Raw genomic sequence first — 22,483 nt, forward strand, 5'->3', positions numbered from 1 at the left:
TGAGTTGCAAAGGGCCTCACTAAGTAGCTGAGCCTATCTGGGAGCTACGATCCTCCTGTCTCATCCTCCCAAATGCTGGGATTACAATCATGCACTACCATGCCTGGCTTCAATTAACATTCTTAAATAACATAGTTGCCCTAGTCTCACTTTAAAACCATTAGGTTAATACATTTATTTATTTATTTATTTATTTATTTATTTATTTATTTTTCTGTGTGTGTGTGTGTGTGTGTGTGTGTGTGTGTGTGTGTGTTACTGGGGATTAAACCTAGGACCATTCTACCTCTTCCCTGTTTATTTTTCTTTTTGAAACAGTGTCTAATTTGTGGAAAGCCTTGTTAAGTTTTTGAGGCTAACTGCAAACCTGCAATCCTCCAGTTTCAGCCTCCAATGTACCAGGATTATAGGTGTTTGACACCATATCCAGGTTCATTAGGATAATTTTAATGGTAAATTAGTCTTTTATATGTTGATAAATTAATTCAGTATGTTTGAAAGAGTATTACTATTTTGAGAACAATAAAAACAAGTATAAGATTGATAAGAGAACTACGGGCCCACTCCTTGTTTGCTTATATAAAAATCACACTACAAAGTATTAGAACTTTATTTCCCTATTTACAATCAGAGAAATTCATTCATTCATATAACTCCTTTAGAATTCGATTAGACCCCATAGATATAAATTAAAGAAATGAGAGTAAAACACTAGCTTGCAATATATCACTTAAGATTTTGATTTTTATCTTTTAATCCCTGTTCATGGTAATTTGGGAGCCACTAAAGTATATATTTTAAAGAAGCAATAATTGTCAGGTCTTTTGACCATAGTAGATTTCCTTGTCATCAGAGGTCAATACCAGAAAACTAAAATAGATAAAAAGTTTTAGGTTGTTTTTAGCCAATCTCTTCATGAAAATTTAATTAGTGTTCAATAGTACGGTGGCACTACCTGGAAATTCTGTAGTTTTTGGTGCAAGATATTGCATTAAATTAAAAAAAAATTAAGTTGAGTTTCTCTATGACCTATTTTCTCCCTAGTTTTCACTCTAGATGAAGAAGGAGATACTATAATGAACAAAAGGGAAGATATTATAATGAACAAAAGGCAACCTGAAGGGAAGGGAGGGGCAAAGAGGGAAACTCTCTAATGTTCATGATGTACATTTATAAACGTATCAAAGTCAATGACTAAGCCAAATATGAGAAGGAGGAAGAGGGAGGGAATGGGGTGGGAACTGGGGAAGGTCTAATTGAGTGATGTGTGCATGTACACCTCCACCTTCTTTTACTCCGTTAAGATGTATGACTACAATGCACCAAAAAATTAAAAAATAATTATGTTGACATGAACATCAATGAGTAAATATCTCACAATCCCATGGTGTTCAATGAGTAGAGTATTGCTCCTTCTGAAAATGGAGCAGGATCTACTTTGATTCAATTGAGATAAGAAAGTAATGCTGGATATGAGGTGTTAATTAAAAGTTTGGTGTGCACCATGCTAAACAGTCTTCAAACCGTTCTGGCTGTCTTTTTAAATAAAAACTAGAGGAAAGAGGCCTCCATTTCCCAAAGGCAGAGTAGCACTTCCAGTTTCTGGCTGTCAATAATACTTAGTGATCTGCTGTGTGAGCAAGCCTTTCTCAAATGTTTTTTGAAGAAACTCTTAGAAGTTGTTTGAACATCATAAGACTGCTTAGAGAACTAATAAGGACCTTGAACCATTTCACCTTTATCTTCTGAGTTTCTCAGATGTTATTGGTGTCCTTTGAAGACAATTAAAGAGAAGAAAAGGATAATGGGCAGAAATTCCTGTCCATCTTAAGAAAGCAAAGAATTACTATTAAATAGTCAAACTGGAAATCTAAGAAAATTAATATACATAAATATGAGCTTCTGTCTATGCTTAATCCTAAGTAAAAAATAGAGAAAATCATATCCCAAGTAACACACATACTGAGCACTGATTATGTAGTAGTAACCTTTCTACATACATTTCATGCATTCTTTCATTTAACTCACCCACATGCACACAAAATAAAGTCATGATATAGTTTCTGGTGTCATTTTCTTTCACTTTAGAGGAAATGATACTGAATACCATGGAGTTAAAAATAAGTTGTCTAATACCCTAAGCAGGTAAGTAGAAGAGACAGCACACTCTTTGCACAGTCACATCTGGAACTTCTGGGCTGCACTGTGTAATGCACAGAGGTACACTTAGTTTTGAGAATATCAAGGGAAGTTCTAAACTTTGTATTCCCCTCTCCAGAAAATGGTTATTTGTTTAATGATGTAAGTATGTCTAGGAAGTTTGATTGACTGTCTCTTGAAGCCCAGACTTTTAAACAGCCTAGATTGTACCTTGGTGAGATGTGCACACTTGTTATGAGGCATCCAACACATCTTTGAGCAAATATATATATGTATATATACAAGGTTTAAACATATGTTTAAATATATATACACTTATATAAATGTGTAAATGTGTGTATATATTAAAGGGCTATATGTGTTTGTTAGTGTGTGTGTATTTAAGAGCAACCACCATGTTCACATCTCAGAGTTTCAACAGAAAGAGAAATGCTCAAATACAAGTACACTGAAAGTTAGAAACAGTCTTCTCACTGCTGAGAAACATTCTTGGCTGTTTGGAATGCAGGTCTAGGGAGGCCATTCATCTGGAGAGAAGCAGTCGCTTTTCTTTCTTCAATTACTGCTCATCTGTATTGAGTAAGCAAATGTCTGGTCTGAAACAAAGCAAATAGAACTGAGCTGGGGATTTCCCAGATTCTGAGACAAGTTGGTGAAGTAAATACATCATAACCTGTGCAGAAATACCTAGAAAATATGTTTATTTACCTGGTTATTTCATACTTAAAAGAAAGAGTGATTAGCTACATTTCTTACATCAAGCTTTGGCGTACACAGGAAATTTGTTATTTGATGCAAAGTGGGGAACAGCTCAATAGAATTGGTCAAGTGCCTTCACTTTTTGCGTCTTGCCATCATATCCCAGCCCTTCAGAATGCCCCAGGGCTCCCTACAAAGCACCAGCATCCCGCTGTACCTTCCCATCTCCTTCTAGGCTCATGGGCTTTCTCAATACTGACTCTAACTATCTGCACAGATAACTCTAACTCCTGCACAGAACCCTCTTTGCTGGCTCCACCATCTGGTTGAGGTCTATGCTCAGAGTAGCCTTTTTTTCTATCATACAAATTGATCTTGAAACTATTAAACTGTTCCTTGATTATTTCTTCTTCTAATTACTATTATTATTTTTCTATTATCTGGTGCTGTTGCTGATTTCATTGACTTAATGCTTACATGATTTGAGATATCAAAGGGTCTCTCCCTTTCTAAATGTCCATGCCATTTTAATACCAGTGTTATAGTGTTACTTGATCATAGAATATGAGCGGTAGAAGGACTGTGGATATTGATTATATGCTTACATTGTCCATGAGAAAACAAAGCTCAGAAAAAGTTAACTCATTAATCCATGCCCTCTCAGAAGGTTAGCATTATGGCAGACTAAAAGTCTTAACCTATCAATTACTTTTATGGGGCTCTTTCTTCCTGTTCTTACATATTGGCTAACTAAAAACATGGAATTTTAAATCATTCTAGAGCTTTAAGTCATATCTGTACTATAATATTTCTTATGCAGTATTATAATAAATAGTAGGCCCCAAGTACATATTTATTGTTTGTAACTTTCACATTTTTTCTGGTACTGAGGATTGAACCCAGGGCCATTCTACCCCTGAGCTATACCCTCAGCCCTATTTTTTATTCTTTATTTTGAAACAGTAACTTACTAAGTTGCAGAGAACCTCAGTTAATACCTGAGGCTGGCTGTGAAACTTCAATCCTTCTGTCTCAGCCTCCCAAGTACTGGGATTACAAATGTGCACCACCATGCCTGGCTGTAACTTCCACATTTAAGATGAAACTTTATATATCTCTTGAAAAGATCTCATTTATGATAACCAGAAAAGAAGGAATGCATATAGGAGTCAGTTGGATATCATCTTTTTTTCTTTGTGTGTGTGTGTTGGGGGGGGGTAACTGGGGATGGAACCAAGGGCCATTCTACCTCTGAGCTACACCCCCAGCCCTACTTTTTAGTCTTTATTATTTGAAATAGGGCCTCACTGAGTTGTGAAGGGCCTTGTTAAGTAGCTAAAGCTGTCAGGGAACTGTGATCCTCCAATCTCAGTCTCCAAATGTTGGGATTACAAGTGTGCGCCACCATGCCTGGCCTAGGAGTTAGTTGTATCACAACACCCCCCAAAATAGTTATTTCCAAATCCAAATGTTATTACTGTGTTGTAATACTTTATATGACAGGAAGAACAAGGTAGGTGCTTCAACTAGTGACCCATGCTTAAATATTGAAACTGGTTTTTCAAAGTTTGATTACCCAGTTTGTTTGTTTTTTTGAGTGTTGTTTTTAAGTGTGTGTGTGTGTGTGTGTGTGTGAGTGTGTGTGTGTGTGTGTGTGTGTGTGTGTGTGTGTTGTAGAAATTAGTCCTCAATCAGAGGAGTAGCTGGCAAAGATTTTCTCCCATTCTGTAAGCTTTCTCTTCAGACTCTTGTTTACTTTGCTGAACAAAAGCTTTTTAATGTAATGCCATCCTGTCTATGATTCTTTTTGTTATTTCCTGAGCATTGGGGATCTTATTAAAGAAGCATCTTTTAGCACTTATTTGGGGGATCTTTGGTCTATGTTGTCTTCTAGTAATTACAGTCTCCTACAAATTAGACTATTTCTAGGTCTTTTATCCATCTTGGGTTGACTATTGTACAGGATAAGAGGTTGGGGTCTGGGTCTAATCCATTTTTCTGGATAACCAGTTTTCCTGGCATAATTTGTTGAAAAGACTTTTTTCCAACATGTATTTTTGATGCCTTTGTCAAAAATTAGCTAGCTATCTGTGTGAGAATTTGTTTCTGTATATTCTATTATATCCTACTGGTCTACATGTTTGTTTTTGTGCCAACACCATACTTTTTATTGCTATAGCTAAGATAAGGTATTTTAAAGATACCAAAATTGATAATAAGTATGAATTAATATGAATAGTCCAGTGAACATTTAAGAACTATCAAAAATGACTTAAAGAATTCAATAAATCATAGGCTAATATAAAACTGGAAGGAATTTGGGTCCGTAATACCTTTTAAAAAGTTAATTTTTTTTAAATGAGCCAAGTCATTCAGCCTAGTCAGTTTATGATTAAATCATAAAGTAATTTTAAGGATTACTTTTGTCTGTATGTATGGTACTGGGGATAGAACCCAGGGGCCTTCTATCTCCAGGCTACACTCCCAGACCTATTTATTATATTTTATCTGGAAAGAGGGTCTCAATAAGTTGCTGAGAGCCTCACTAAGTAGCAGAGGCTAGCTTCAAACCTGCATGATCCTCCTATCTCAGCCTTCCAAGTACTGGGATTACAAGTGTGCACCACCATTCCTGTCTTTACTTTAAAATTAAGGTTTTTAATTAAGGGTTAGTTTTAATTATATGGAATATATAGAGAGAGACAGAGTTAGGTCTACTTTACAATTATGATATTAAGATTTTTTCTGATATGCTAAATAAATTATTACTTTACAAAATATTGCATGAGATTTCAACTTACATTTTATAAAATAGCTGAACATGATATGACTCTCAACTACATTATCTAATTCCCTTCTGTAAAACTTATTGCTGTATTATAGTTGTACATGATAGCAAAACTCATAGTGATAGGTCATTTAAGCATATGACTTTATTTGGTCTCTTTCCTTTCTTTTATATAATATGATTAGATATACTCCTAAAATATCTAGGAATAGAATAAAGACATTTCTGAGAAGAGGAGTGGACACTTGAACACTAGTAATAGCAGCATAATATGCAAAGATAATGTATTTGACCAACCTCACCTTACCTCTCTATTTAGCATCCTCCTCCCTGGAACTGTTCAGCAGTAGAGTTCTCGTTTCAATCATCTCAATATTACATTTAAAAAAAGAAAATAGAAGATACATTATTTTTATTACTATAGGTCTGAAACACAATCTGATTTCAACTTCAGCGTGTAGAAAGAACGTTCAACTAGCATGTGTGCATAAATACCAAAATTCATATGTATTAAAAGGACTTTGGGGAACTTCGCTTGGCCCTCCAGATGTATGGGTTTGGAAGTGCATATGTATTCTTATCAACCACAATAAGCGCACTAATCCTGGGGAGAGGAGGCACATTTCTTTGATGAGAGATTCAAATGAAAGGCTTGATTTGCAAATGGGAGTCTTCTTTCCTGAGCTTGTTTCAGAGGATCTAAAAGACAGAGACAAACTGTCACGTGATTGGAAACACAATGAGTCATCCCCTACAGCTGGTTGGTACTCTGCCTTCAGTGGCAGCCAAGTTTTATTGGGACAAAATAAGGACATTTTTCTCAGCCAGAATATAGAAAAAGATATTTATATGAGATCCAAAAGTAAGTTCTGAAGGGAGAATTAGAAATATGTTCTTTGTAAACAAACTCATCTGCCATTGTCTATTTTCTTATTTATTCTTATTTTGTATTTACAATCAAATTTTAACAGACTTTAAATATACAAGGCTTTATGAGCACTGTTAAAGAGAATCAATGAAAGTGTTTTGGTCCATTGTGGAGGTTAAATTTGCATGCAGGTGTCATTTTCCGGGGCATCTCTTTCCAAGTACCAGAAAAGAAAAGAACACGTGAAGGTCCTTTGGTTACTCTATAGATATGCCATCCAACACTGGAACATTGGACATGTTTGATTGTGTTTGTAACGGAGTTATATTCAAACTAGAACAAGAAAACCTAGATGATTGACGGGTAGATTTATTTACTAAAAATGAATAACTGGGCAAATTTCAAGAAGTTATAGGTGCTAATGAAGTTTACTTTTCAGCAATGATAAACAATTCTATGAGTATTGAGTTAGGCAAAAAAAACTACAGTTGTGAAGATTTGTGCAACTGCCCATGTATGTTTGGACACAGTGAAGAAGCTCAGACGTTTATTTGCTTGATCCAGGATGAGATTCCAAATACAGGCTTGGAAGGTGAAATTCTTGCTCACCTATGCCGACTTTACCCACAAGGAAATTATTTTTCTACAGTGTACAATGCAGAAATATTTTGATAGCATATTTATTCAATCACGATTTTTTTCCTCTGACTTAGCTTCCAAGTAATTGTGACTCTTAGCTGTTTGTTAGCATGACTGAAATCAGAGGTGATGTTTAAAGAAAGTTAATATGTATGTATATGGAAGAATATTTTGTTCTGAGAATTAGGATTTGCGGTTCTATAAAATCAGAATAAAAACTCTGTGCATATTACTTTCTCTTTGTGTGATCTTGGGTAAACTACATATTCCTTACTTATCTCATTGTTTTCATTCATAAGATGAATATAATTATATAATTCCACCTTCCTTTCATGTATATCCTCATGACTTTCGGGGAATATTTATTGTCCAGGAAGCTTAAAGATATTAATTTGGAAAAGTCAGGCCAGAGAAATGGTTGTGATAATTAACTAAGATACCCTATGTGACTAAGCTCATGTATAGTTTCTCATGAAAAACTGAGGCCCTTCCTTGTTATAGAAAGCTGTATGATTGGGCTCTAGGGGAATTCTATATATATAAAAGGACCAAGTACCTCTTAACAGTTTTTCAAATCATACAAGTTGTTCAAGATGTTAGGTGAATAGGGCCAATGGATTCAGACTGTTCAATGTATGAAATGTTTAACATATATTTAATATTTTGTCTAGAAATGATGTGACTTTGTTTATGTTTGGTTAGTCATAAAAATGTAGAATCCTTTCCTAGGGTGTTAGTGAGGCACATCCTGTGAGTGGAAGCATTTCAGACATTATCAAGTTGGTATTAATTGTAACGTGAGTCACGATGCTATATCTGAGGACTCTCCAATTTTGCTAATGGCATACTTAATTGACAATATAATCACGACGCTGAAAGGTGTGAAATTAAAATCCTAAGAAGCATGTAAAATAATAGTGAAATTCTGAGGCTCTGTGTGAACATGGCAGTTTAATTGGATAGCACCTTATTCATGATTGGCTTTTCATATCTCAACAGTTTTGGTTGGTATCAAATGGAAAACTTGATCTAACAAACTAATAGCCATTTGGCTACTTAAGAAAAACTGTCAAAAGTAGACAGTGATGAAATTTCTAAAAAAATTCATAAAGTAGAAGAATACAACCATACTTTATCTATAGAGTTTAAGGTGTTTGGTCTAGAAATCACATATTTTCTTGTATTTTCTTGATCTTTATCATATCAAAAATATTAATGATATTTTATTATATTTTACATTTGGTATTATTACTACTAACTCAATACCTTTCAATTACAAAGTTAATGTTACTGACCAATGACTTCAAGGGAGATGTAAGGTTGGAATTTTGTGTTTGGGGAAGATTGGATTGCAAAGCTTTATTTACATTCTGTCATGGTATTTTTCCCCAGATCCACTGTTGTGAGCTAGTTCTTATGTTTGACATAGAACTTGGTAACTAGATACATGTTGCTTCACCATATAACATACTCAAATCAAAACTGTGTCTGATGTGTTAGCCAAATGACCTTTCTAAAACAAATAATTTCCATAAGCAATATTACTTATATTTCTAACAAATTAGGTTTATTTTTTTCAAATTATAAATTACTGACTTATTTAAACTAATAGTACTATTTAAAATTATATCTTCTTTGAATCATGCTATTGAGTAGAAGGATATGAATATTTAAATTTTACAATATAGCTTAAAATAGCTGTGTAATTCTGATAAGGACTGATAGAAATTTGCACATTGAACTTTCAGATTCCCTTCTGAAATTTATTCTATCATCATAATGCAGTAAAATCACTGCTTTGTTGCATTAAAAAAGTACATGCTTATTAGCCAAATGGCCAGTAGAAAATATCCAATGTAATCAGGAAAATATTAACATGAGATATTTTGCCTAAGCCTGTATATCACTTGAACTTCCTTTGAACTCTGTGCACTGCTTGTGCTATTTATGACAGAAAAAGGCATTGCTCAGAAAGTATTGGGTTTGCCTTTGAAGCAGTACCAGGAGACCATTGACAAAAGGCAGGGCTGAGATTAGATGAGGAAGGTTATTGTCTTGCTATAGTCCCAGAGCTATGTGAAATGTCAGCTAATTGAAAATGGTAATTATCCTATATAACAACACAAACTGTTTCATTCTAGGATATGTGTTGCTTTTAAATTAATAGCCATTGATCTTCTGGTTTTTCACAGTTCTTCTCTGTCCCTTTGTCAAATTATCTAGCCATCAGTCCTTGGGACAAAACCCATTTCACCATTTTTATTGACCATGGTTTAATGAGTGACCTGGCCTTCCTGTTTGGATAGATTGTAATAGGTCCATCCATCTGAGGGTCTGTCAGCCAGGCTGAGCTGTATAACCTTTATTGTATATTTGGTTTCTGAATAGAAAGGTTTAAAAAAAAACCTCAGATAATTGTATTACTGGGGCTATCTGCATTTCTTTCAGATACTGGTTGGGAGGAGTCATATTAATCACAGTAGTAATAGATCTTCAAATTATGACTTACTGAGAAGAGCCATCCCTTGTGAGATTAATAATATATATTCAAAATGCTTGGCTTGCTTCTAATGGGCAGTACTTCATACCAAATGGCTTTGAGGGAAGTATGTAGAGTATAATTTTTCAGACAAAGAATTAAAATTCTCAGTTGTGATCGGGAAAAATCCTGTCAAGTGGAAATTAGAAATACATATTCTCCATAGCTATAAAATGAACTACAAGTACACTTTGATCCTGAAAAATTGAGTTACTTCAGAAAATATTTCAGAGTAACCTGATTCCAAGTCAAGGTTTTCTATTGTAATGGATAGACAACCCAAAGACACTTGGACTTGATCTGTTTTAACAAAGTGAAGAAGACAGGAAGAGTGAGCAATTATTCAAATATATTCAGGAAAGAATCTGCTGAGGTTAGGAGACTCAGACATGGTGATTACTGAAAAGTTAAATTCCATCCTCAGATCAAGACATGCCATAAAATCATAAAACTAAGTTTACCTTTGAGTGTGAAGAAAAATAGTAGAAAGTCTAATAGTATAAAAATAGAAACTACATTATTTTTATTTTGTGATATTTGAGGGTGGAACTCGGGGACATTCTGTATCAGAGTGACACTCCCAACCCTTTATTATTATTATTATTATTATTATTATTATTATTATTTATTTATTTATTTATTTTAAGACAATGTCTCACCAAATTGCTGAGGTAGTCCTGGAACCTTTTATTTCTGCCTCTCAAGTACTGAGATTAAAAGCCTACACTCCAATGCATGGGCCACTTTCTTTTTAACTAGTAAACCATAACCATATATTCTAATCTCAAGGCATGTGATGTATTCATATATGAAACATTTAGTGTAAAAAATAAAAAAGGTAATTTGGAATCATTTAAGAGTGAACAAATTTATTTTATATTCCATAGATCAATTATGTTGGAAAATCATGGCTTTGTATATCAGGAAGTTAAACCTATGCAATCCTCCTGTCTCAGCCTCCCAAATGCTGAGATTATGCTGTGCTACCACACCCAGCAAAAAAAGAACAATTTTGAGCCAGGCGTGGTGGTACGTGCTTGTAATCCACCATTTAGGAGGCTGAGACAGGAAGATTGAGATTCGTGGACAGCCTCAGCTACTTAGTGAGGCCCTTTGCAACTCAGTGAGACTGGTTCAAAATGAATAAGAAAATAGGCTTGGGAGCGTAGCTCAGAGGTAGAATGCCCTGTGTTCCATCTGCAGTACCACAAAAAAAAAAAAAAAAAGAACCATTTTAGCCACACAATGTGGTGCATGACTGTAATCGCAGTACTTGGAAGGCTGATATAGAAACACAGATTCCAAGCCAGCCTCAACAACTTAGCAATATTCTGTTTCCAAATCAAAAATAAAATAGGGTTGCAGTATAACTCTGAGACAGAATGCTCCTGCATCAAATTTGATAGTACTATACCCCCCCCAAAAAAAACCCACAATTTCACATATTCATTCCAATTTTAGATTTGTTTAAAATCCCATATTTTGTCTGGAGCTCAATATTTAGTATGTGAATGTGCTTTCAAGAAGAGCCAAGCTCAATACTTTAGCAGTCTAAGAACAATACCTAAGCCAAGGTCCTGAGCTCAATTTCTGAAAGGAAGTAGAGGTATTTTGGGGAAAACCCTGTCATTAATGTATTTAAAAGAACTTAGTAAACTTCCTGTCTTGCATAATATCCTCCCTGTCTTCTTTATCCTCTTCCTTTCTCTTTCCTCTTTTATCTCTCCTCCTTCTCCTCCTCCTCCTTTTTCTCCTTCTCTTTCTTCTTCCCCTTCTTCTTGCTCCATCTCTCGCTCTCTATCATCTGACATCAGCTGCATAAAGGAGTCTGAGAATTATCCCTTGTTCTCCTCTTCACCTATAAAAGGAACTGACTGATACTCAATAATTATTTATTTCTGAAATTGATACCACAAAATGTATAAAATGAAGACATTACACTTCTTTCCTGAAAAGCCGGCCATTTTGTAACAACAACAACAACAAAAACAATGCAGCCAAACACTGCCCTGTGCAAAAGAACAGATATTAACAAACAACTACAAAAAATAGCCATACATCTGTCCTGTAAATTAAATGAGGCCCCTGACTCCTGTCCACTCAGTGCTCTGACACCTTGTAATAAAGAATTTCTTGAGGTTGCTGGAATAAGAGCACATGCAGAGTTATTGTACTGTGTGTTGTGAAAGGTTGAAAATAAACCAGTAGCTGTTCAGTATATAGCCTGCATCCCTGTAATTGGTGTTTCCTAGTACATTGTCTGGCAGGCAAACTACTAAAAATCCAAAGTACCTGGCGTTTTTAATCATTGCGGTAGTAAACTCTTGGCATTTGGTTTACTTTTCTGAGCCAGACCATTTTGTACTACTCTTAAATATTTTGGCTTTATCTCTCTGTTTTTTTGATACAGATAATTTCTCTTGTTATTTCCCTGTTTCCCTTATTGCTGCCCTGTGTTTAACTGCAATTTGCTCTAATTGAGTCATCCCTGTGATCATGGAGAATTTGTTTAGCATTTCAGTTTTTAGCCATAATCTCATTTTAAATTGTTTATCCTGATGATTAACATTATTGCATGAAGACTCAATAGAGAAAAATATTATGTGGGAAATTCATTCTTTAGTAGTTAATACCAGTCTTTAAATGCTGAGCGTCAAAACCTCCTATGTGTCTTTGATCCTTAGAAAGCTTGTCAATGAAGACAGTTGTACAGAAGAAGCTGTATTGTAACAGACAACATTTTTTTTTGACAATTGGCTTTGAATCTTGATGATTTCAAAATTTGCATAAATGATCTGAATCTCAACAAGCTCTAAATTATAACAGCTTGTCATCAGAGTGATAGTTGTCTACAAATGTAATAAGTCAGTTTTAAAATATGTCTAACTCTGCAGTAATGTAATATCACAGTGGTAACTTTTAATCAATAAACTGAAATAAAATTAGGAAATATATAAACCTGCATGAGTTCAGCGAAAACTGTGAGCAGCAACAAAAATAAGGAAAACATAAAAATCCAATTGAATCCTGTGGGAAAGCTTAAAGAAAATTCAGCTGAGGATCTGCTCTAATATTTCTCATGGGAGTGAATGGACCACACTACAGAGAAGAGGTACTTGGGAATCTATCCAGAGGGGTTTAACACTGGAAATTTTCATCAAACATAAAGAATATTACACCCTTTTTCTTATTATCTGATGTATGTATCATGTTCTCTTTTTTATCCTACTAAAGACTATCTGAAGCTGTTGGATTGGAGGCATCTCTATTCTACGTCCAACTTGCAGTTAAGAATGCGGGCAAATTACTCAATCTCTTTATATTTTACTTTGACCAGTTAGAATTGAAGTGCAACGAGATCAAATTTAGGTCATTTCTGTCTCTAAAAGTCTATATTGTATGGAGATATCTAGTCTGCAGTCAGTTACACACATAATAGTTCAAAGAATTCAGGATGAGTGACACAGACTTGAAACTTTTCTTTATATCTATGCTTATTAAAGCTCAAGGCTAGATGGGTTCAACAAGCTCTATTTGTACACAAAGAAGAATACAGGACTCAGGAAATAATCTAGGACTTTCTAGGACTTGAACAAGAAACCAGAAACCGAGATTAATAGGAGAGTGTTATTTGTCTCAGAACAAAACAAAAGAAAGTTGGATTTTGGAGGTCAAAAAAGAAAACTCTGAACATAGAAGCAGGTGATGAATTATGTTGAACACTTCTGGAATATTGTAGACAAGAACAGAAAACATACCTTTGGATCCGGCTGCATGTAGATTAATAAAAGTTAGCTCATGTAAGTAGTGAAAACAAAAGCTCAATCAGAGAGGACTAAGGAGTGGATGGAGGTGATGAGGTAGATATGATGTGCACAGGTAGCTCTTTCTAGAAGGTTGATTCTTAAGGGTAGGAGAGAGACAAAGTAGAGCTGGGAAAGTGGTTCTTGTTCATCATCTTCTTTGCTCCATAGTTGGAATTGAATGACATTTTTTAGGACATAATTCAGTAGGATGGAAGAAATCAATGGTGAAGAAGAGAGATTAGATAATGATTCAAAATAAATAAATTCTCAGTATATATATGACTCTGGGCTCTAACACACAAGGAAGTTGACATCTGATAGGAATGGAGTTGCTGCATGTGCATAATAATTATTTTTATAAGAACATTTAATTTATAAAATAGATTTAGGAACCAAAATGTGTGTGTGTGTGTGTGTGTGTGTGTGTGTGTGTGTGTGTGTGTAATAGGTTTGGATGTAAAATGCATTTTTTTATTATAGGTCCTGGCCAAAAACATTTTAAATTAAAATGTTTTTAAAGATCTGCATCTAAAAAATGCAGGATGTGGGATAATCATCAGAAATAATATAAATTGAAAAAAGCAAAATGGGACAGAATTTTTGATACAGAAAATTAAATAACAAATTAAAGAACTTCAGAGAGTGACAGCTAATCGACATATCTAAGTTTTTAGTTTAATTAATTAATTAATTAGTTTGTTTGTCTATTGGACTGAGAATGGAACCCTGGAATGTTCTACCTCTGAACTACACATCTTTATTTTTTTTTAGCCCCATTACTTGGGAGGCTAAGACAGGAGGATGACAGATTCCAAGCCAGCTTCAGCAACTTAGCAAGACCCTCAGAGAAATTGTGAAGTCTTTAATTTAACAGTCATTTGCAATGAAATGTTGCTTCAATTATATAATACAAGAACAATGCATTATAGTGTGAAAAAACAAACATAATTTAAACACTTAAAATAATCTTTATTTATAGGACACTTTTTCAAAATATGAGTCACAATCTGTTACTCAGTGATAAGTAGTAACTAGATTAGGTACAATTAAATTAATGTTTTTGAGAGAGCTTTTTACTAGACTATCTGGGTCTTTCCAAGGAAATCACAACAGTCCTTAGAAGTAGAAGAGGGCACCAGAGAGGGGATTCCCTTGAGAGTGAAGACTGACGCAGAATGTAAAAGGCTCCACTGGCCAGTGCTGGCTTTAAAAATGTGAGGGGACCATGAACTTTGAGGTATGAATGGCCATCAGAACCCAGGAAAGGCAAAAAACCTCCCAAACGTTTCCCCCAGTGAATCCCACTTTGAAATTCTAATCCCTATAAGGTATTTAATTTCTATGTGTGCTTTTCTATATTTTCATTGATGTATTTTTGTCTTGCATTGTATTGTACTGCAGAGTGGGAGTGACTCGTGATGTGCTTACACTTGGTGAACTTCCCCCCAGCCCCTCCCGCATTCCTTCCTGTTCTCCATACATGATCTTGAGATTGACATTGGTGTTCTCACATATGTACAGAACATCAATGGACGTTTCTCCACCATTACTTCTACCCCCCTCACTACCACCCTCCTCTAGACCAACTCCTGCACTCCCATTATCTAAGTCCCTCTTATTTTCCAATTGCTCAGAAGCTTCCACATATGAGAGAAAACATATAACCTTTCACTTTCTATGGCCAATATCACTTAGCGTAATGTTCTCAAAGTCTTCCAAGTGACATAATTTTTATCTCTTTATTTCTGAGTAGAATTCCATATTGTGTCCACATCCCATAATTTTTTAATCCATTCATCTGTTGATGAAAATGTAGGGTTGTTCCATAATTTGACTATTGTGAATTGTGTTCCTATAATCATGAATATGCATATATTACTATACTCTTCTGATTTCTGTCTCTTTTTGAAGATACTCAGGAATGGTACAGCTGCATCATGTGGTGGATCCATTCCCAGTTTTCTGAGGATTATCCACTCTGATATCCATGGTGGCTTCACTCTTTGCAATACCACCAACATTGTATGAGAGTTCCTATTTCCCTACATCTTCACCAGCATTTATTGTTGTTTGACTTTTTAATAATTATCATTCTAATTGGGGTTAGATGGAATCTCAGTGTTTTTTATTTGCATCTCTATGCTTGCTAATGATATTGAATATTTTTCCTTATATTTACTGGCATCTATATTTCTTATTGTGTGGAGTGTCTAATCAATTGTTCATTTCTTGACTGGGATGTTTGTTTTTGTTTTGTTTTATTGCTGAGACTTTTAAGTTTTGTGTATGCTAGATATTAGTCCCCTATCAGAGTAGTAGCTGGCAAAGATCTCCCATTCTGTAGGCTTTCTCTTTACATTATTGATGGTTTCCTTTGCCGAAAAGACACATTTTAGTTCAAAGCTATCCCAATTATTAATTATCATTTTTATTTCCAGAGCTTTGGGGTCTTATTTAGGAAGTTTCTACCTGTGCCTATGTATTGGAGTGCTGTCTAGTAACTTTAAAGTCTCCAGTTTAACTTCCACATCTTTGATCTTTGATCTTTGCCAAATTTGCTTATAGAGAAAAAGATTCTTTAAAAATTCTATCTTCTGAGTTTGTTATGGGCTCTGTCTTCCTGACATACTCATTTATTTTACACAATATGTAAATTGTAAATATGCGCTCCTTTGTATCATTACTTGATTAATGCTTCTGCTCTAAATTGTAAGCTCTTTTATCAAATTGTGTCCACTTTGACCTGGTTTTGTATTGCACTTAAACGATAACTACTCAGTGAATGAACAATAAATCAATAAAACAAAAGCAAATAGCGCCACCCTTCTTATCTGGTAGGGAAGAGAGAAAGAATGACTATAATAAAAATAATGGAAACAAACTCTTTAGAAGGCAAAGTGATATGTGAGTCTGAACCATTATGGGCCAGACGTACTAATTCAACTCACACAGATTTGAAAGATAGAGTTAAGGGAATGTTGGTGAGTGAAAGATTCTGGGTTCAGTGAGCAATGTAATTTAAAGTGAGTTGATGTGAAAGAGCAGGTCAAATTACAGACCCTAGAATCACAGTCTGAAATGGTATAGAGAACAGAGGGATAGAAGAGGAAATAAGCTCTGGGAATTTTGTGGAGTCAAGTCTATAGAAAGTTCCAGATACCATAAAAACCTGTATAAATAAATTCTATGCTATTTTGTCTGGTTTTGTTTGTTTGCAACGAAGAGACTGATTTTTTCAAATATATGAGTGATATAACCTTTAAGGTATTATAGGAAGTTAAAACATAAGGCAATTATACCAATAAAATGATATTCATTCAACATCTATTCAACAAATGACTTTGTGTTAATTACTAGAGTCCAAAATAAACACTAGAGAAAAGAAAATGAGAAAAAATACAGGCATGATTTTTGCTCTCATTCAAAAGTTCTTTTCAGCTAATCTTTATAGTTATTTTGTCTCCATGGAAATATTACAAGTTCATTGAGGGCAGGGGAAAAAATCATTTATATTTCTCCTGTTTCAATCATGATAAAGAATTGGGTAATCAGTAATTAAGCAATAAAACTCAAGGATATGTATCAATAAAATAGTCTAGAAGTTTCTATTTGGCAAGAATTGATGGAATGCAATACTGATACCTTAAATCATTACAGATCTTGCTTATAGAAAGATATGAAAGGGAAAAGAGATTCAGGTTTAAAATATTCTTGGGGGGTCTTAATGATCCATATTATTTTTTGTGGCACTACAGATTGAACCCTGGGGCATTCTACCTCTGTGCTGTACCTCAGCCCTATTTTTTATTCTTTATTTTGAAAAAGGGTCTCACTAAGTCTTGGAGTACCTCACTATGTAGCTGAGGCTGGCCATAAATTTGCAATCCTACTATCTCAGCCTCCCAAGTACTGGGATTACAAGCAGGCATCACCAATCCTAGTAAGATTCTTTTATCAAATAAGCACAACTGTGAAATTTTATATCATGTTCTGTGTTGTCTCTCCACAGAGTATCATTTTAAAATTGAAATTTATCAGTACAATGAAAATTGAAATTTATCAGTACATGAAAAGTTTCATGTGAGTTGGCATGATAGTTCCTTGACTAAATTATATGGGTTATCAGGTGAAATTGACAGAGCTGAATGAGAACAGCACTTACAGCCTAATTCCTACCAGAAATATACTGATGAATAATATTCCTACCCTGTTCTCTTCATATAAAACATTTTTCATTTATTTTTTTTTTTTGGTGGTACTGGGGTTCCTGGAAGTCCTTCTACCTCCGGGCTACACTCCTGGACCTATTTTTACATTTTTATTTGGAAACAGGGTCTCCTAAGCCAGCGCGCACAGCTGGCTTTGAACCTGCGCGATCCTTCTGTCTCTGCCTCTCAAGAGCGGGGATTACAAGCGTGCGCCACCACGCCCAGCCTATAAAACATTTTTCAATTGGTTTTATTGTCACATATTTATATACAACAACAGCAATTATAATTTAAATTTTTTGTCATATAAGCTACTTAAAACTTACTTTTAAGAGCATGACATAGCATTTTTATAAGGAAAATAAAAATCTATAAACGTTGACAGGAGGAACTCCAGAAATCTACAAATATAGTTAAAGACTATATACTTTAACTTTTTGACAACTTAGGAGTATTTGGTTGTACTTCTACAAAAGGAACTCTTAAAAGTGGAAAGGTGAGAATTACTATGTAATTCGTAGTATATATAGTGCCGTATTATCCAAAATGGTAGCTGCTAGTCATGTGTGACGTCTTAAATTTAAGGTTTATCAAAATTATTTAAAATTTAAAATTCAATACATCAGCTACATCCGCCACATTTCATGCATTAAAAAGTTGCATGTGGATAGTTGCTATGATATTTATAAGACACTACATGTATAGAATATTTTCGTCATCTTAGTCCCATGAACAACACTGCTTTAGTATTAGTATTTGGTATGATTTCTGGACAGGTAACAAAATTTTTTGAGGAGGAGAAGGAAGAGGAATGTCACAAAGTGAGAAACCGATTCATTTAACTATTTGTACAAATAACAACTAAGTGATTTTCAGAGAGTCAGTGTTATTGGAGCAGGTTTAAGTGGGGTTGGCATAGTCCAAAGGGAATCAGCAATCAGGAGACTATATACTTAGTTGTTTCTAAAATCGCTTTATTATGATTCACCAAGGCATGTTATGACGCACCATCTGCATTTTGAGATGGGATAACTTATGTATAAGGTGATATGATTATAAAATTGGATGCTTCTAAAAATGAGCCCTAGCATATTTCTAAGAATGGAAAACTTTTATTTTCCTTCAGAGAACAATGATTTTCATTATCCAACAGTGTCTAGATTTATTTCCAAACCATGCTTAGGTGTGACCTCTATACCCAAAGTTTATCCTGATATTATACACAATGGACCTATTCCAATAATATTGATCCTATTTTAATATATGTGGAATCCTTATAAGAAATTCCAATAAAATATTAATTGACTTCAAAACAACTATTATAATCAATAGGATATATAAATAATATTAATTGCCAGTGGAAATACTGATGTCCATTCTAAGGAAGACTTTAAGATGTAATGTTCTAGCCCTGAAACCAAAGGTTATGCAGATATGTAAGCCAGGGGAATTATAGTTAATTTACACTGAGGGATTTTCTTTTTCCTTTTTTTAGTTGCTTAATCTGTATTGTCCTTTTTGAAATATGTTATAATTTGCAATTTGTTTTCTGATATTACTTAATTCCCTTGAGGTAGCATCATATCTAATGTTTTAGTCAGCTTAGGTTTCTATAACAAATTAGACTATACTGGATGGTGTAAACAACAGATACTCACTTCTCATAGTGTGGAGTTCTGAAATCTGGGAACAGGGTGTCAGCGTGGTTGGTTCTAGGGAGAGCTTTTTTCTTGGTCACCTTCTCCCTGTGTGCTCACATGGTCAAGAGCTTGTTCTCCTATCTCTCTCTCTCTCTCTCTCTCTCTCTCTCTCTCTCTCTCTCTCTCTCTCTCTCTCTCTCTCCCTCTCCCTCTCCCTCTCCCTCTCCCTCTCCCTCTCCCTCTCCCTCTCTGTCCCTCCCTACATCCTATTAAAACAACTAATTCTACCATGGAGGCCTACCCTTATGATATAATTTAGCCCTGATTACCCCAAAAATGTATCATTTTTTTAAAGTGTCATTTTGGGGATAAGGAATTCAACATATAAATTTTGGGAAGACAAAAATCATTCCATTTTCCTTGCCTGACATAAAATATAGTTCAGAAGAAAAATAATGACTTGGTTTGCATGAAGGTGATCCAAAAATATTTTTATTCTAAGAGTATAATGGGTTGTTTTTGTTTTTACTATTTATTTCAACATCTATTACCTTTTTAAACATATTGAGTATGTCCTCATTTATAAAGAATAGTGGCTAAGATTTCTGGGTTGGGATTCTGGATCCACTGCTTATTTGTTGTATGCTCTTAATTTTCTATGACATAGTGGACACATATGTACAGTTGAGATGATAATATGAACATTGCATAATTCTGCTGGATGTGTTTTAGGAGGCTGAGACAGGAGGATCACAGGTTCAAAACCAGCCTCATCAACAGTGAGATTCTCAGCAAACTATGAAGACCCTCTTTCCAAACCAAAATTTAAAAAGGGCTGGGGTTGTAGCTCAGATGTAGAATGTCTGTAGATTCAATCCCTAGAAAACCACAGAGACACAGAGACACAATAACATACACACACGTACACGCACATACACAATATTATCTTATTCATGTTTTTTTAATGATTGAGTAAGTTAATTACATTTAAATCACTCATAGGGTATGGTTTAATGTAAAAGTTCATTGAAAGACAAGTTATTACCCTTTCTAGTCTTTGAGTCTTTGATTAGTGTAATTGATTATATATATATATATTTTTTTTTTGGGGGGGGTGGTACTGGGGTTCCTGGAAGCCCTTCTACCTCCGGGCTACAATCCAAGACCTATTTTTACATTTTTATTTGGAAACAGGGTCTCCTAAGCCAGCACAAGCAGCTGGCTTCGAACCTGCGCGATCCTCCTGTCTCTGCCTCCCAATCGTGGGGATTACAAGCGTGCACCACCATGCCCGGCTAATTGATAATATTTTATTCTTCTTTTTCTAGTATTACTTTCTCATTCACTTTGTTTTGTTTTCAGTGTACTGAATGTTGAGTCGATTCTAGAGGTATTGTTTCTCCAAAGTATACACACATCACTTTTTCTTGGTGGTGCCAGGGATTGAACCCAGGGTCATTCTACCTCCAAGCTACACCCCAGACTGATTTTTTATTATTTATTTATTTATTTATTTATTTATTTATTTATTTATTTATTTTTGTGGTACTGGGGTTCCTGGAAGCCCTTCTACCTCCGGGCTACACTCTCAGACCTATTTTTACATTTTTATTTGGAAACAGGGTCTCCTAAGCCAGCGTGTGTGGCTGGCTTCGAACCTGCGCGATCCTCCTGTCTGTCTCCCAAGCGCGGGAATTACAAGCATGCGCCACCACGCCCGGCTTATTCTTTATTTTAAAACAGGGTCTCACTAAGTTTTGAAATGTGTCACTAAGTAGCTGAGGCTGGCCAGGAACCTAGATCCTCCTTTCTTAGCCTCCCAAATATTGGGATTACAAATGTGAGCCATCACACTTGGCTTTGAAAGTCAACGTTCTTTATACATTATTTTGCATTATATATTTGCTTATTATATATGCAGATCCTCCTCAAAGGGCGGGGCTTACATCTCAACAAACCTTCAACCTTGAAAATGTCATAAGCTTAAAGGTCCTGAATATATCTAAATTTTTGAGAGTTAGCTAAGATTTTTTTAATTTTATCAGTGTTATTTTATTTTTATTGGTTTTTTAACTTTTATCAGTGCCTCCTAGTCTCACATCATAATGTGGCTCACAGTGATAGTGACATACGTGCACACAATACTTGGTGAGCTTCCCCCAGCTCCCTCCCCACTCCACTCTTCCCCCTACAGAATGAGGGTATCACCTCCATTCACATTGTAAACATGCAAGAGAATCCCAATGCCTCGCCTACTGTTGAATACACCCAGCCTGGCCTAGCCCCATGGCACACTGTCCTGCATTGGTTGTCAGCTGCATGCTGTTGTGGCTGACTGGGAGCTGTACTCTCTCCACCTGCTGAGCACTGCAAGAAGTATCTTAGTGCACATTGCCAGCCAGGGAAGAGGAAGTCTAAACTCTGAGTAGAGTTGTTTTTGTTTTATTTTCCTGGATGCAATCATTTTTACACCATTGTAAAGTCAAAAACTCATAAACTAAACCATCATCCTTTGGGAACACAAAATGTAGTGAAAATTGATGCAGCGGTAATTGAGCATGATTGGAAAGATTTTCAAAAGGAAAATGAACTATATAGTCCCTTAAATATGATTATTTTTCAACGTCTTGTGAGTTTTTGTTAGATTTTGGGGAGATGCTGGGGATTGGACCCAGGGCCTCAGCATGCTTAAAGTTTTATGTTTTGATTTACGATATCTAATTTCTTCCAAGATTCTTGCTTGATTGTTTAACAGTATCTCAGACTGAGTAGGTTGTCAAAATTGGCAACTTTTGTCTCTAGTGTATACCTTTTTAATGAAGAAAATCAGTTCCAAATATGGATGTTATATGGACAAGAATGGGAAAGAAACTGATCTGTGCCTTGAGAGGTTGGGATAGCAGATGCTTGTGCTGGGGAGGGGTAAGGATCCGAGGCTGGAATAATGAAGGAACTCATGAAGATGGTTAAACCTCTGTGTTTTCAGGTGAGAAACAATAGGGGTTAAAAATTTATCAAACTGTACATTTGATGATGTGTGTTCTTTTCTTGTAGAAATGAAACCCAGAGACATTCTATTTCTGAGCTTCACCCCAATCCTATTTTTTTTTAATTTTGTAATCAGGTCTCTCTCACT

This window comes from Muscardinus avellanarius (genome assembly GCF_963383645.1).
Source record: "Muscardinus avellanarius genome assembly, chromosome: 2".
Taxonomy (NCBI): Eukaryota; Metazoa; Chordata; class Mammalia; order Rodentia; family Gliridae; genus Muscardinus; species Muscardinus avellanarius.